Here is a 16,570-nt window from a genome sequence, read left to right on the forward strand (position 1 = left end):
CCCAGAATCTGCATTTTAAGAAGATGCCCACATTCGCCTGGGTGGCTCAGTTGGTTGAGCGACTGCCTTCGGCTCAGGTCGTGATCCTGGAGTCCCGGGATCGAGTCCCGCATCGGGCTCCCTGCTCAGCGGGGGGTCTGCTTCTCCCTCTGACCCTCCTCCCTCTCGTGCTCTCTGTCTCTCTCTCTGAAATAAATAAATAAAATCTTTAAAAAAAAAAAAAAAAAAAAAAAAGAAGATGCCCACATTAAGGTCTGAGAAGCACTGCTCTAACTATAATAGAGCAGCACATAGACTTTTGGAGTTTCTGCACCTTTCTGTGGGTCACCTCCCCCAACTGATCGCTGCGTGAAATCATGTTATTGTTAATAATCATCTGAGAGGATGCCATGGCACTGCAACCTCTAGCCACGTTTCCTTTGTGTCTCATTGGTCAGAACTAGGTCACGTACCTTAGCTGCTGGTGAGGCTGGGGAGGCAAGTGTCTGGCTTCATCTGCCTCTCTTGTGGGAGACAGGCTCTGCCCTCAAGGACCCAGGAGTGGAAAACTTATGTCTGCACAAAAAACTGCACAAGGATGTTTGTAGCAGTTTTATTCGTAATTGTCAAAATTTAAGAGCAACCAAGATGTCTTTCAGTTGATGAATGGATAAACTGCAGTAGACCCAACTGTGGAATATTTTTCACTGCTAAAAAGAAATGATTTATCAAGTCATGAAAAGACATGGAGGAACTTTAAATGTATATTACTAAGCCAAATAAGCCCATCTGAAAAGGTTACTGTATGATACTAACTGTACGTATGTAACATACTTTATGATTCTAATTATATCACATTCTGGAAAAGGTAGAAACATGGACACAATATAAAGATCAGTGGCTGGGACGCCTGAGTGGCTCAGTTGGTTAACCTTCAGCTCAGGTCATGATCCGAGGGTCCTGGGATCGAGTTCTGCATCTAGCCCCTTGCTCATCGGGAAGCCTGCTTCTCCCTCTCCCTCTGTCTGCCGCTCCCCTTGCACATGCTCTCTCTCTCTCACTCTCTCCCTCTCTCTCTGACAAATAAATAAATAAAATCTTTAAAAAAAGAAAAGATCAGTGATTGCCAGGGACAGGGTGAGAAGAGGGATGAATAGGCAGAGCACAGAGGATTTTTAGTGAAAATACTCTGTATGGAACAATAATGATGGATATAAATCGACCCTTGAACAATGCAGGGCTTAGGGGCACTGATCCCCTGCACAGTCATAAACCTGTGTATAACTTTTGACTCCCCCAAAACTTAACTACTAATAGCCTGTTAACCAGAAGACTTACCAATAAAAGAGTTGATTGACACATCATTGTTATATGTATTTTATACTGGATTTTTACAATAAAGTAAGCTAGTGAAAAAATGTTATTAAATAGACAATCATAAGGGGGGGAGGCCCTGGCTGGCTCAGTCAGAGGTGCGTGCTACTTTTGATCTCAGGGTTGTAAGTTCGAGCGCCATGTTGGGTAGAGAGATCACTTAAAAATAATTTTTTTAAAAAAGAAAATCATGGGGTGAGCTGGGTGGCTCAGTCATTAAGCGTCTGCCTTCGGCTCAGGTCATGATCCCAGGGTCCTGGGATGGAGCCCCGCATCGGGCTCCCTGCTCCGCGGGAAGCCTGCTTCTCCCTCTCCCACTCCCCCTGCTTGTGTTCCCTCTCTCACTGTGTCTCTCTCTGTCAAATAAATAAATAAAATCTTTAAAAAAATAAAAAGAAAATAAAAAAGAAAATCATAAGGAAGAGAAAATACATTTACAGTATCATACTGTAAAAAATTCATGTATAAGAGGACTCACACAGTTCAAACCCAAGTTGTTCCAGGGTCAACTGTATGTCATTATATTTTTGTACAAACCCATAGAGAGTATAGCAACAAGAGAGAATTCTAAGATGAACTATAGACTTCGGGTGATTCTGATGTGTCAATGTAGGTTCATCCTTGATAAAAAACAAAAATGTACCATTCTGGTGAGTGAAGGTGATAATGGGGTGGCTGTGCATGAGAGGGGTTAGAGGGCATATGGGATATCTCTGCATTTTCCTTCAATTTTGTTGTAAACCTAAAACTGCTCTAAAATATTATCTTTTTAAAAAATAACCCCGGGACGCCTGGGTGGCTCAGTCGGTTGAGCATCTGCCTTCGGCTCGGGTCATGACCCCAGAGTCCTGGGATCGAGTCCCGCACCCAGCTCCTTGCTCAGCAGAGAGCCTACTTCTCCCTTTGCCTGCCACTCCCCCTGCTTGTGTGTGTGTCTCTGACAAATAAATAAATAAAATCTTTAAAAATATAGAATAAAAAGTACCCCCCCCGAATACATATAGTATATATGTATATATTATATACTATTATATATATATACTATATATATTATATATATAATATATGTATATATTATATATATACAATATATACTATTTATATATATATAAACATATAAAAGATCTAGAAAGATATACAATAAGGTTTGGCAGTGGAGTTTCTGAGTTATGTAATCAGGTCTCTTTTATTTTTGTTCCATGTTTCTGACTTTCTACAATGTACTTATTCTGCTTTGCTAATAATGAAAGGTGTTTTTTTTTTTTAACTTTTTATTTTGAAATAATTATAGACTCACAGGAAGCAGCAAATTAGTAAATGGGATATCATGTACACTTCATCTAACTTCCCCCAAGAGTGCCATCCTATATAACTGTAGTACAATAGAAAAACCAGGGAATAGACTTTGGTACAATATATTTAACTAGACTACAGACCTCATTCTGTTGTCACCATGTCTTTTACACATTTGTGTGTGCACACACACATATAATTCTATGCATTTTTATTCCATAGTAAATAGATTCATATATTCATGTAACCACCACAAACAAGATACAAAGGAATTCCCTTGTGGTAACCACTTAGGATTACACTCCTTTTCCCAGTCACTATACCCAGACAACCACTAATCTGTTCTCTACCTCTATAGTTTGGTCATTTCAAGAATGTAATATAAACGATCATACATATGCAACCTTTTGAAATTGGCTTTTGTCAATAAACATAAGGTCCCTGAGATCAATCTAGGTTGTTGCATGTTATCATAGTTCATTCTCCATAATAAAAAGTTATTTTTTTTAAAGATTTAATTTATTTATTTGACAGAGAGATAGAGAGAGAGAACAAGTAGGCAGAGAGGCAGGCAGAGGGAGAGGGAAAAGCAGGCTCCCTGCTGAGCAGGAAGCCTGATGTGGGGCTCGATCCCAGGACCCTGGGATCATGACCTGAACCGAAGGCAGACGCTTAAGGACTGAGCCACCCAGACGCCCCAAGCTATTTTTAATAAGAATATATTTGAGTATATATCCTGTCAGAATTTTAATATACATTTTTATTAAGTTTTTAAATTCCAGTATAGTTAACATACAGTGTTATATTAGATTCATGTGTACAATATAGTGATTCAACAATTCTTTTCTTTAAGTAGGCTCCACGCCCAACACGGGGCTTGAACTCACAACCGTGAGATCAAGAGTTACAAACTCTACTGACTGAGCCAGCCAGATGCCCTAAATTATTATTATTGTTGTTATTTTTGAGTAATCTCTATACCTAGTGTGGGGCTTGAACCCACAACCCTGAAATCAAGAGTTACATGCTCTAATGACTGAGTCAGCCTGGAGCCCCTGATTCAACAATTCTATACAATACTTAGTGCTCATCGTAATAAGTATATTCTTTAATCCCCATTACCTATTTCACCCATCCCCCTACCCACCTCCCCTTTGGGAACCATCGGTTTGTTCACTATAGTTGAGTCTTTCTTGGTTTCTTTTTTTCCTTTGCTCATTTGTTTTGTTTCTTAAATTCCACATATGAATGAAATCATATGTTATCTGTCTTTCTCTGACTGATTTCGCTTAGCATTATACTCTCTAGCTCCACCTGTGTTTTCAGAAATGGCAAGATTTCATTCTTTTTTATGGCTGAGTAATATTCCATTGTGTATATATACCATATCTTCCTTATCCATTCATCTATCAATGGACACTTGGGCTGCTTCTGTAATTTGGGTATTGTAAATAATGCTGCAATAAAACACAGGGGAGCATGTATCCCTTTGAATTTAGTGTTTTTTGTATTTGGGGGGTAAATACCCAGTAGTGTGATTACTGAATCATAGGGTAGTTCCATTTTTAACTTTTTGAGGAAACTCCATACTGTTTTCCACAGTGGCTGTTCCAGTTTGCATTCCCACCAACAGTGCACGAGGGTTGTCCTTTCTCCACATCCTGGCCAACACCTGTTGTTTCTTATGTTGTTGATTTTAGCCATTCTGACAGGTATGAAGTGATATCTCGTAGTTTTGATTTGCATTTCCCTGATGATGAATGATATTGAGCATCTTTACGTGTGTCTGTTGGCCATCTGGATGTCTTCTTTGGAGAGATATCTGTTCATGTCTTCTGCCCATTTTTTAATTGGATTATTTGCTTTCTGGGTGATGATTGATATATATGTTTTTAATTTCATATATATATACACATACATACATAATGTATATATGTCCCTATTTCCAAATGTGAGGATAGAGTTTGGAAACCACATGTAGATAAGCTTGGTCTCATCCCCCATGATATTCTAGCCTGAAAAATTAATCAGGGAGTTGGTGACTTGGCTATGAACTATTTTAGGGCAGAGACTGAGGGATAATTATCCTTCTTATTGCCTCTTTGGCTCAGCTCAATGACTTGCCCTGAAATGATTCTAATTAAGCACTTGGGGTGGGGGTGCAAGTATTCACAGGGAGCTTGTTCCTAAGAACAAGTCATGTAAAATGAGCATCAGTTTGTGTGTGTGTGTGTGTGTGTGTGTTGTTAATAGGGTCATTATACTGGCAGGCAGAGAAAATACATTTAACATTTCCTGCAGCTGTTGTGGGAAAATGCTAGAAATGAGAGCAGATCATGGTCTGTGTCAGAAGGCAGACACTGTGCCTGGCAGGAGCAATCTGAGCGCAGCTCTGGGAGGCCACTTGCAAAGAGGTTATTTTGGAGTCCCTGGGTTCAAATCCCAGCTCTGCCTCTGTACCAGTCCTAGCCTACCGGAAATAGAACAATTCCAGCAGACTATAATCAGAGAATGCCACAAGCTTATGCACAGAACATAAGGAAACCACAAGGGTTGGCAAGGAACGCTGGTGCTGGAAATAGAATGGGGCACCCCCTACACTTGAAGGTGCCAGGGAAGAAGGAGCTACCATAGCCCGGAAGGAGGCTCAGGTGGAGGAGCTTGAAGCCAGAGGAATGGCTAGCTCAGCCTCAATTACCATTCCCCCTCCCAATCTGCTGCTGAAGCCCCCAGGACGGGGCTCAAGCTGTCCATGCTCCAGGAGCACTGAGCAAGGTAGATGAGGGTGAGGAGGGCCATTTACTCAGTTTCCTCATCTGTAAAGTCAGAATAATAACATTACCTCCCTTGTAGAGTGGAGGTAAGGAGTAAATCATAACATGTCAAGTACCTAGTGTGGAGCCTGGTAGAACATTTCAATAAATGGCAATTACGGATGATGATCATGACAAGGACAACTCGAGTAGGGAGAAATGGGGCTTAGAGAGAGGTCTGCTTGGGCTTGACCGAATGGTGGGACAGCGAAACGCTGGCAGCAGCCTAGCACGTGGCACTATGATGAGTACCACCACACTCCACACATAGCCGCTCCGGCCGTAAAAACACCAGGTCAACCTGGGCAGAGCCAAAGTGACGTCAGATTTCCAGACTGCCCCTATTGCCACTTGAACACTGGAGAGAGAAAAAAGAAAGAAAAAAGCTCTCACCTTCTAGGACTCCCCCCACCCAAGCCTTCCCACCTGCAAACTGTGTGGCCCTGCAGCATGAGTCTGTTTTAGCAAAAGGACCATTTGTTTAAATGAGCCTGCCAAGTGAGAGGATCCAGATTTCTCCTTTTCTCTCTTTTTAAAAAAGCTGCAGATATGGGCGCCTGGGTGGCTCAGTTGGTTAAGCGACTGCCTTCGGCTCAGGTCATGATCCTGGAGTCCCGGGATCGAGTCCTGCATCGGGCTCCCTGCTCGGCAGGGAGTCTGCTTCTCCCTCTGACCCTCATGATCTATCTCATTCTCTCTCTCAAATAAATAAATAAAATCTTTAAAAAAAAAAAAAAAGCTGCAGATATAAATAAGCCCAAGATGGTCTGTTTCTGCCATGACTAACATTTAAAAAAAAAAAAAAAAAAAGACAGTCGCCTTCTAAATAAACCTGCAATTAATGAACCTTGGAAGGAATTGAACAGGGGACCTGCCCAATGGGTGGGTCACAGGGCCTGCCAATTCCACCCCTGGGAATTGAAGCCAGTTCAGAAACTGTTGGGAAAACCCATAAAATGCAATTTCCCTCCAGATAATCTTGGAGGAAAAAAATCCAAGTTGACAGAGACCATGGAAGTTACTCAGAACGTACAAAGTCCATCAAGGCTTCCTCTTGAAGAGCAGATGACATTGTCCGAAGCCAGATGCTCCCAGGAATGAGGTTTCCAGATTTAGCAAACAGAAATACACAACACCCAGCTAAATGTGAATTTCAGATAAACAACAAATAATTTTAACTGTGTCCTGAATATTGCAAGGGATGTACTTATGCTAAAAAATTGTGATTTATCTGAGATTCACATAGAACTGGATATCATGTGTTTTATCTGGCTCAGGAATGGTAAGACAGGTGCTAAAAAAGATACAGCTCAAATTGCAGGGGTCTTGGGACGCCTGGGTGGCTCAGTCGGTTAAGCGTCTGCCTTTGGCTCAGGTCCTGATCCCGGGGTCCTGGGATCAAGTCCCGCATTGGGCTCCCTGCTCGGTGGGGGGAGCCTGCCTCTCCCCATGCTTGTGCTCTGTCTCTCTGACAAAAAAAAATTGTAGAGGTCTCAAACTGGCAGCCTCCAGGCTATCTGAAGCCCACACGTGTGCATTTTCTAAGTCTTCACAGTTTATAAAATTGGAATCTGTTGCTAACAGTTTAAGGATTTCTGGCTTCCTTTAAAAATGGGAAGTTCCAACCATAGTGGTAGTAGGCACCCTACTTCGATAACATGGGCACATAAGGGAATGTGGGAAAGTGAAAATCCAATCACTAACGTGTTACATTGAAGGGATCATGGGCAAATTTGTTTCTGGTTGGTTTGTTGCATGGATCTAGTGGAAGCACACATTTCGGGCCTGGGGAACTTACCCTTTCTCAGGCTTTGCTGCTGCAGTCACCCCAGAAGTGCTGAAAAGCTCACCCACCTGCTACACCGCCACCAAGCCATCTCCCCCCTTCCCAGCCCAAGGGTGGAGGCTATGCTCCCACCAGGTGGAGAAATGTGTGCCCCCAGGGCCCCCTGCTGACACAGGCTGGAGCTGCAAGTCCTATTTGGGACCCTAAGCTCCATCTTCCCTGGCAATTGTGCCACAAGAGGACTGAGGCAGGCAAAATCTAGGAGGAAAAAGGAAAAGAAGATTAAAAGAAACTAAAAAATCAGCATTTGAGATGCTCTTTCCATGTTCCAAGCAGAGTTATAAGTGTTCCTTTACTCCTCAAGATATCCCCAAAGGGTGGATCCCATTAATGTCCTGATTTTTCAGATGAACCAGAGGCTCAGAGATGTGAATCACTGTTTTTTTAATTTAAATTTTAGTTAACATACAGTGCAATATTGGTTTCTGGAGTAGAAAGAGATGTGAATCACTTGCTTAAAAAGTTGCATGGTTAATAAAGGGTAGGGGCGCCTGCGTGGCTCAGTCGTTAGGCGTCTGTCTTCAGCTCGGGTCATGGTCCCAGGGTCCTGGGATCGAGCCCCGCGTCGGGCTCCCTGCTCAGCAGGAAGCCTGCTTCTCCCTCTCCCACTCCCCCTGCTTGTGTTCCCTCTCTCGCTGTGTCTCGCTCTGTCAGATAAATAAAATCTTTAAAAAATAAAAATAAAAATAAATAAAATAAAGGGTAGAGCTAGGATTCAAACCCAGGAAATCCAATTCCAGAGCCCATGTTTGTTGTTAGTATTTTTTATATTATCATACAATAAGATTGACTTTCATTTCAGTTTCACGACTTTAACATATATATAAATTCATGTAACCATCACCGCAATAAGGATACCCCACAACTTCCTTATGTTATTCCTTTATATTCCCACCCCCTGCCCTCTAACTCTGGCAACCACTGATCATCTGTTCCCCATCACTATAGTTTTGCCTTTTCAAGAATGTCAAATAAATAGGACCACACAGTATGTAACCGTTTGAGACTGGTTTCCCTCACTTGGCATGTGTCTTGGGATTCATCCAAATTGTTGTCTGCATCACTACTTCATCCCTTTTTGCCCTGGTGAAGATGGTTATAACTAATTGAACACTTAACCTCTGCCAAGTGCTATACTAAGCATTTCGACATATCTCATTTGATCCTCACAGATTCCCAAGAGGAAGGTAATGTTATACCCATTTTATAGTTGGGAGATCTGGAGCTAAGAGCTGGCTGAATGCCAGGAGCCAGGACTAATCCCAGACTCAGAACCATTTATGAAATTGCTCTGTTCCCAGCCAACAAAGAGTGAAGTACAGGGGAGACAATACCACCTCCTAGCTCGAATTCTGGAAGATGATCTGTGGATCCCTTATCTTTCTCCACAGCTTCCCAGAAATGCTTGTGATTCCATTCATGCAGTTGGTGAGGGTCTGAAGCAAAAGCTCTTGCAAGACAGTAGAGCATAGAAATTAGGGGCCCAGGATGAAGTTCAAATCCCAGCTGTCACTTCCAAGGTGTGTGACCTCAAGTAAGTTGCTAAGCCTCCGAGTCTCAGTTGCCTGTCTTTAAAATGGGATAGTAAGGGGCACTTGTGTGGCTCAGTTGGTTAAGTGTCTGCCTTCAGCTCAGGTCATGATCCCAGGGTCCTGGGATTGAGCTCCGCATCGGGCTCCCTGCTCAGCAAGGAGTCTGCTTCTCCCTTTCCCTCTGCAGGTCCCCCTGCTTGTGCTCTCTTGCTCTCCCTCTTTCTCTCTCTGTCGAATAAATAAATAAAATCTTTAAAATAAATAAATTAATTTTAAAAATGGGATAAAAACAAGCAGTGTTGGGGTATAGATTAAAAGAGATAATAAATAACACAGTATTACACATGGTAAGCACTCAATGAACACATTTATTCTTCTTATAGTTCCCCAACACAGACCTCCTCCCAAATCAATATGGCAGGAAGATTTGTTTATTCACAGGATATGCATTGTGTCCCTACTATTTGCTAGGCCTTGGGCTAAACGCTTTGCAGACATGAGTTTATTGAACCTTACAATTCTCTGAAGTAGATATTGTTATGAACCCCATTTCACAGATAAGGAAACTGAGGCATGTACAGGTGAAGTTATTTGCCAGATCCCTCAGCTAGGAGGACAAAGAAGTAAACTGAGACTGAAGCGTCAAATGTTTGGTGGGACTGAAGTTAGGGAGATAGGATGCAGAGTTTGGGCATCCAAGACCTATCATGGGCCCTGGTGCTCACGGAAGCAACGACAGCAAAGCCAAGAAGCAAGGTGGATGGGAGCTCTCCCAGGGGCTTATTTGGCCCCTGGCTGGCAGGCATCTGGGGCCACTTCTGTCAGAAGTATCTCACTGACAAGGAAGTCCAGCAAAAGCATGTGAACTGGGGCGCCTGGGTGGCTCAGTTGGTTAAGCGGCTGCCTTCAGCTCAGGTCATGATCCTGGAGTCCCGGGATCAAGTCCCGCATCGGGCTCCCTGCTCAGCAGGGAGTCTGCTTCTCCCTCTGACCCTCCCCCCTCTCATGCTCTCTCTCTCATTCTCTCTCTCAAATAAATAAATAAAATCTTTAAAAATAAAAAGCATGTGAACTTTTCGTTTAAACTTTTAAGAGCCAGAAATTGAGTCCTTCCTATGTCTTAGACGGCCTATAAGTGATGGGCTGCAATTAAGCCAAAGGTTACAAACTCAAGAGCCAGGCTGACAGGGTTCGAGTCCTGGCTCTGCCACGCTTCCCAGCTCTGCTGACCTTAGCTGACCTTAGGCAAGTTGTTTTACCTCTCTGAGACTGTAGCTTCAGTTGTCAAATGAGATGAATAATACAACCTACCTCACAGGGTTGTTGGAAGAATGTTTCGTTACATATAAAAAACTGCCATTAACACATAGTAAGGGCTCGATAAATGCTAGCCATCGTTACTCTGATTATTAATGCAGGGGCAGGTACGTAAAAGAGGGAAGTAGACCACTGTGGGACCTGGAAAGCACATGACCTGCCAAAAGGGATGGATGTTACTCAGCCACAGTCATTATTACCAGGCAGGAAAATGAGTCCACTATGGCCAGACCTTCCAATTTTCCACTCAAAGCCACACTGGCCTCCTTTCTACTCTAAACACAGGGTCCAGCAGGCATGTTTTTGCCTCAAGGCCTTTGCACGGGCCTGGGAATATACTATCCCTCTGATACACCACTCACTCCTTGATCTATTTCAGCTCTGTACTCAACTGCTCACCCTTACATTTCCAATTCTATTCCTTTCCCCCACTACACTGAGTTTTCTCCATTGTATTAACGATTAAATAACATACTATTATTGTTTTATTGTTCCTTCCTCCACTGGCAGGTTAATCTTCCACATTGGCAGTAATTTTTTCCCCACTATCGTATTCTCAGCACCTAGAACTGAGTCTGGCACCCGGTGGTACTCAATAAATATTTATGGAATGGATTGTGTCTTCATGCGGCCAGTTCGTGATAGTTCAAGGAATCATTTGGTCATTTTTGCCTTATTGAGCACCTACTGTATGCAAGGAATAGCTCTGGAAACTACAGAGGATGCAGAGAATAGAAAATACTCCTTGTTCTAGCAGAAGGCAATACATTGGGAAGGGAAAAGGAGGGGCTTTGGAGTCAAACAGGTCAGGGTTTGTGACTCAGTTGTCTCACGTAGAGCTGGGGAACCATACCTCCCTGAGCCTCACTCCCTCATCTGTGCAATTGGGATAAGAACCACGTTCTTTCCTCACTGGTTTGTTGTGATGAGTAACGAAGTGTGCATGTCAAGTGCCTTAGCACAGTCGAACCACAAGTCAAGTGTGTGATTCATTCTTTCATTTAGCAAATACTGAGTGGCCCACCACATGCCAGGCACTGTGCCACTTGCTGTTGGAGGGGCCATAGACAAAGAAGGGAAAGTTGCTATGTACGTGAAGTCCTGGTTTAATGGGGGTGGGGAATGAGGGGGCACCAACAATAAATATACTATATATATATATACACAATGCGTGTGTGTGTGTGTGTATATGTCTATGTATCGCTTAGGCAGTGGTAAGTAATATGAAAAAAAAAACAGGGTAAGGGAACAGAAAGGGAAGATTATTTTAGACAGGTTCCCAGAGAAGATGACATTTGAATAAACACACCTGATTGAGAAAAGGGACGGAAACATGCAAAGATCTGAAGAGTCTAGGATTGGTCACTCCAGGCAGAGGAAACAGCATGTGCAAAGATTCTGAGGTAGGAGTGATCCTCAAGTGATGGCGGAACAGTTTGGTGGTTGAAAGAGAAAGAAAGAGGGATAGGTCAGAGATTAAGGAAAAGGAAATAGGGCAGGCCAGACTCTGGCTTTTACTCCAAGTGAGGTGGGGACATGCTGGAGGGTTTTGAGGACAGTGGCATGATCTTTGGTTTTCGACATCACTCTAGCTGCATAATAGATCATAGAGGGGAGTGGTAGTAGCAAGACCAGTAATCAAAGCTTGGATGATGGTTTTAATCAGCAAAGTGGTAGCAATGGAGGGGCAAATTTCAGATGTATTTTGAAGGCAGAACCAAAAGAATTTGCTAACATTTCACATGTGGAAGGAGAGCAAAACGTGAAGGATAATTCCCAAGATTTTCTGCCTGAGCAACTAGACCGAAGGTGTCAATACCTGGGATAGAAATGACTGTAGGGAGGCAGCCTTGGTGGGGAAGGTCTAAGTTCAGTTTCTCAAGTTGTTTTTTTTTTTTAAAGATTATTTGAGAGAGAGCATGACCAGGGAGGAGGGGCAGAGGGACAGAGAGAAGCAGACTCCCCGCTGAGCAGGGAGCCCCATGTGGGGCCCAATCTCAGGACCCTGAGATTATAACCTGAGCCAAAGGCAGATGCTTAACCGACTGAGCCATTCAGGCACCCCTAGGTTTTGAAGTTTAAATTGAATGCATGAAGGCGGACACAACAGAAGTCTGGAAATGTAGGCTAGGGATCATACTTAGTTTTGAATGCCCTGACAGATTCAGCAAGGTCAGTGGACTGATGCAGTTAATGGTATTCCTGTCAAGACCGCTATAGAGCTTTTGATTATGGAGCTCTGGATTTATTGCTGGGTAAATTACCCCCAAAACTCAGTGACTTGAAAAACATTTAATCTTGTTTTCTGCAAGTCAGTAATCCAGGGACAGCTCAAATGGGTCCTGTTTCAAGATCTCCTGAACACATGAAGGTGTCAGCAGGGATTCCAGAGATTTGACTGGGGAAGGATCTGCTTCCACGCGCAGTCCTTGGCAGGGTCCAGTTCCAAGCACATGGTTGGCTGGAGTCCACCTTGCTACATGGACTTCCCATTGACAGCTTGTTTCATCAAAGTGCACAAGCTAAGGAATAAAACAGGTATGAAGGGAACTAGCAAGAGAACAAACGAGGAGTCTAATGTCCAGTGACCTACCCTCTTTTGGGGTCTCCTATTTATTTGAAGCACTAGGTCCAACACACTCAAGGGGAGGGGGATCCCATGCAGAGTCAATACCAAGAGCTAGCTTAGAAGGCACAATATAAATGGCCCAGTGTGAAGTCCCATCTTTCTTAGGTTAGACAATCTTAAGACAACATATATTAAAATTGGGGCAGGGGAGAATGTGAAGTGTTGGATGAAACCAGATTTGGCCATGTATCATTAGACCAGTCTAGAATTTTCCATGTTTAAACATTAAAAACATGTAAATCAAGTATAGCCCTAATTGTATTTACTAATCTCACAAATCACAGAACCTGTGCTTTCGTGTATACAACCGTTTAGAAATGCCTGCAGAATGTACAAGTATGTGATCTGCCCTCCATTTGCTCTCTGGCCCTGGAGTTTGACCCTTGTAGACTTGATTGTACCCACGGTTCAATGCTTATCTCCATTAACCAAACGAGCATTTTCATTTAAAGGATTTTATTTTCTCTCTCCAGATAAGGATACAAGTTAAAAGTCTTACTAAATTTAACCATAATCCTAGATTCTTCAAAATGGGCACAGGCCTCTAGACAGTTCTCAGGTTACATAAAACCCTTGTGAGACTGACTCAACCAAACTATCACCCTTTCTCAGGAAAGCACAGAGGCAATCTTTTCCAAGAACGCTTGTATTCCAGCTCCATAGTTGACAAATTCCTTAAAAAGAAAAAAGATTACAATCCGTATTTAATTCTGATGTAAAAAGCTACGTGTTTGGGATGTGCGAGACCTCCAGGACCCAGTAGTACCAATAGGTCAACAGTCCTACTCTACCACTTGGGAAGTGGGTTCCCAAGTTACTCCCCAGTGGGCAAACTCAACACCTCTATGGGGGCATATTTAATCACTTTACAAGGGGTCTGACACTTAGATAATGCCATTTGCAGAAACCTCACCTGTTGCAGGACAGACTGAACCAAGCACATCAGGCTGCATCTATTTACTGCCCTGTGGCTCACAGGGCTCCCAACCTGCAGGAAGTTAGCAGGTAAAACCAAGATAAGTGACCTGATTCCTGGGGGAAGAAAACAAACACCACTTAAAAAAAAACCCATACAAAAGGTAGTTTGTTAGTGGTTAAGCAGAAACAGGGTGGGGCCGATGCATCAGACAAAACACTGGCTAATGGTTGTTAGATCAACATGGTCGATCTGATGGGGAAAAAAGTTATGTCATCAATTGCAATGGCCAAATTTGAGTTAGAGCAGAACACAAGGAGGACAGACAGTCCCATATTTAAAATAAAAGTAGGGATGCCTGGCTGGCTCAGAAGAGCATGCGACTCTTGATATTGGGGTAAGAGTTCGAGCCCCATGCTGGATGTAGGGATTACTTAAATTAACTTAAAAAAAGGAGTTATTATCTCTCCCATTTTCCAGATCTTCTGTCTATTCAGCCATGTGGATATCACTTACCAACATCTCATTCCTGGTCCACTCGAAGTCCGCTTTCCGCCAACATTAACTCTGAGATGAAAAAACAAACATGAGCTCCCATCAGCTAGATGCCCAAGGGAGCAGGGGACAATGGAGCGCTCAAACTGGCATATCAGACATAAACTGGCTTAAAAAAGTTAGATCAACATGGTCGATCTGTTGGGGAAAAAAGTTCAGTCATCATATATGCCAGTAGGAAGCTCTCATTCTTAGAAAAAGCCCTAACAAGGAGTAAGATTTGGTTGGTCTGCTTCTGTACCTGCAACCAAATATTTGAGATCTGTATCCTGTTGTTGGCAATAACAGCTAAAATAAACACCTCTGCCTTCTGAGCTTGTATTTGAGAGGCCAATGTGGCTCGCAAGAGTTGTGGGAAACTGGTTGGCTCTGGCGGAGCTTAGAAGTGACCACAGGGTTTTGACCAAGTGTCAGGATGTTACATTTTAATGCAAAATGCCATCACTAAAAACCTGACTTACAGGAACACTGGCACAGCAAGTTGTACGACAAATCTGTCCCCCAGTAAGTCCTGCCCTTAAGGACTCAAGCAAATTAAAATGCTACACAGTTGAGAATTAGTTCTGAGTGGCTAGGTCAACCAAAAACACAAACTTAGCTTTCCCTTAGAAAAAAATTCTCACGTGAGGTGCCTGGATGGCTGGGTCGGTAGAGCATGTGACTCTTATTCTCTAGGTTGTGAGTTTGAGCCCCACATTGGGTGTAGAGAGTACTTAAAAAAATAAAATCAAAATAATGTCCTCACTTGTAGAGGCCACTTTCAGGAAAAAGGTTTCAACAATGGAAACCTGGATAAGGTTAACAGGGCCCATAGTGACCATCCGGCTGAACACAAGCCCTTTAGGCGACCACCTCAAAATATCTGTAAGCCCTAGAGGACCAATGGGCTACTTAAAACTGGGCACAGGTACCAAAAAAGGAAAACTCCATTTGTTCCCATACCTCCTCACCTTCTCCGTTCACTATAGCCCCCCACCACTGCCCTCCTGGCAGTTTTTGCTTTCCTGCTTGCAGCTCCCTTGCGGTGTATCCAACAAACATCTCCTCTTGTTCTGCCTCTAGTAAATTCTTTCAACCACCCACCTGTGCTGCCAGCCTCCACTTGGAAATTTAAGTATGCTCAAGAAAACGACTTAACAAAAAAACACCTCATATGCGAAGAAATGGGATCCAAAAATGTACTTTCAGAAGCATTCAAGAATTAACATCTATTCACTTTTAAGAGATTTTTCCATTTTGGGGAATTACTTTTCCTAAACCTGTTTCTTCACCGAAGTCTAACAGATACATATTTTTAGAACTGTGATAAAACGACTGTTCAGCGCACTTTACTTATAAGTAAAATTGGCTACGGTTAAATCTTCATTTTTTCCCCCCAAGTTTGCCTAGCACACGAAGAGGTTCCCAGAGCACGCGTTTCCTACAATAGGCCAGAATACAAATGCTTACGCCAGAGATCAGGAGACGGAAAGCTGGACAAGTCTACAGGGGGTTCTCCTGGAGGCCCAGCAGCGACCCCCTCTTCGGAGATCCATTCTGTACCCTCTGATCGCACTGACCTGCAAACCAACAAAGAAAGGGCATCAATCGCCATCTTCTCACGCCACCTTGGGATCAGAACATGGCCGTGCCTCTTGAGGCCGGTGTATCAGAACTAACTGGCAAGTGTTCAAAGACATCAGCATTGTCGATCTGATGGGGAAAAAAGAGAAGTCATCATTTACACCAGCCAAGGACTCAGGTCCGCACAAAGGCGGGGATCTTTCCAGTTTTAATTGGTCTCCGCGACGCCTTAAGGCGTATTTAGGGTCAGAGCAGAGGGAGCCACGGCAAAGAGGAAAAAGGAGGAACTGAGATCTCGAAGGGAAAACAGCAGTATTTCCACTCACCACTCACAACAGCAAACCCGGATTCCCGGGCCCGCACAGCATCGGACGAAGCACAAATCAGGAACAGAAGAGAAGAAAAGCGCGGAAAACGCAAAAGGACGAAGAGCCCTCCAGACCTCTCTTATATAACCAGGGGAAGCTCTTGCGCCTGCGCACTGAGCCCGGGCGCTTCCCCTTCCGTCCCGCGGCACATGGTGCCCTCTGGGAAATGTAGTCTCCGAGCCGCCCGGCCCGCGGCGATCTAATGGTTGTCAAGGCCGCTCTAGCCCCGCCCCCTTCCCCGTACACGCGGGTCCCCCCGGGCTCGTCGGCCTCGCCGCCATGTCGCGCTTCGCACGCACTAAGCCTCTCGCCGGGTTCCCCCTCCTCCGGGGCGGGCTGAGGTTTAAGACGGCCTTGGGCACTGTTAACCCTCCCCCCGCAGTCC

General features: G+C 43.8%; 1 long non-coding RNA gene and 3 other non-coding genes across 4 annotated transcripts; all 4 read right to left on the reverse strand.

Annotated features, from left to right (window-relative positions):
- Nucleotides 1-7,672: 7,672 nt before the first annotated feature.
- Nucleotides 7,673-16,473, reverse strand: LOC102747050 (uncharacterized). Its single transcript, XR_434073.3, has 6 exons — nucleotides 16,144-16,473; nucleotides 15,704-15,813; nucleotides 14,216-14,266; nucleotides 13,697-13,815; nucleotides 11,464-13,457; nucleotides 7,673-9,065 (listed from the first exon to the last, which is right to left on the reverse strand). It is a non-coding gene; the product is annotated as an uncharacterized LOC102747050 (long non-coding RNA).
- On the reverse strand, nucleotides 13,898-13,989 carry LOC115940453 (small nucleolar SNORD12/SNORD106). The gene has a single exon (XR_004075200.1). It is a non-coding gene; the product is annotated as a small nucleolar SNORD12/SNORD106 (small nucleolar RNA).
- On the reverse strand, nucleotides 14,340-14,430 carry LOC115940452 (small nucleolar SNORD12/SNORD106). Its single transcript, XR_004075199.1, has one exon. It is a non-coding gene; the product is annotated as a small nucleolar SNORD12/SNORD106 (small nucleolar RNA).
- Nucleotides 15,894-15,984, reverse strand: LOC115940451 (small nucleolar SNORD12/SNORD106). Its single transcript, XR_004075198.1, has one exon. It is a non-coding gene; the product is annotated as a small nucleolar SNORD12/SNORD106 (small nucleolar RNA).
- Nucleotides 16,474-16,570: the final 97 nt, after the last annotated feature.

This window comes from Leptonychotes weddellii, chromosome 10, assembly GCF_054177405.1.
Source record: "Leptonychotes weddellii isolate Sample4059 chromosome 10, ASM5417740v2, whole genome shotgun sequence".
NCBI lineage: Eukaryota > Metazoa > Chordata > Mammalia > Carnivora > Phocidae > Leptonychotes > Leptonychotes weddellii.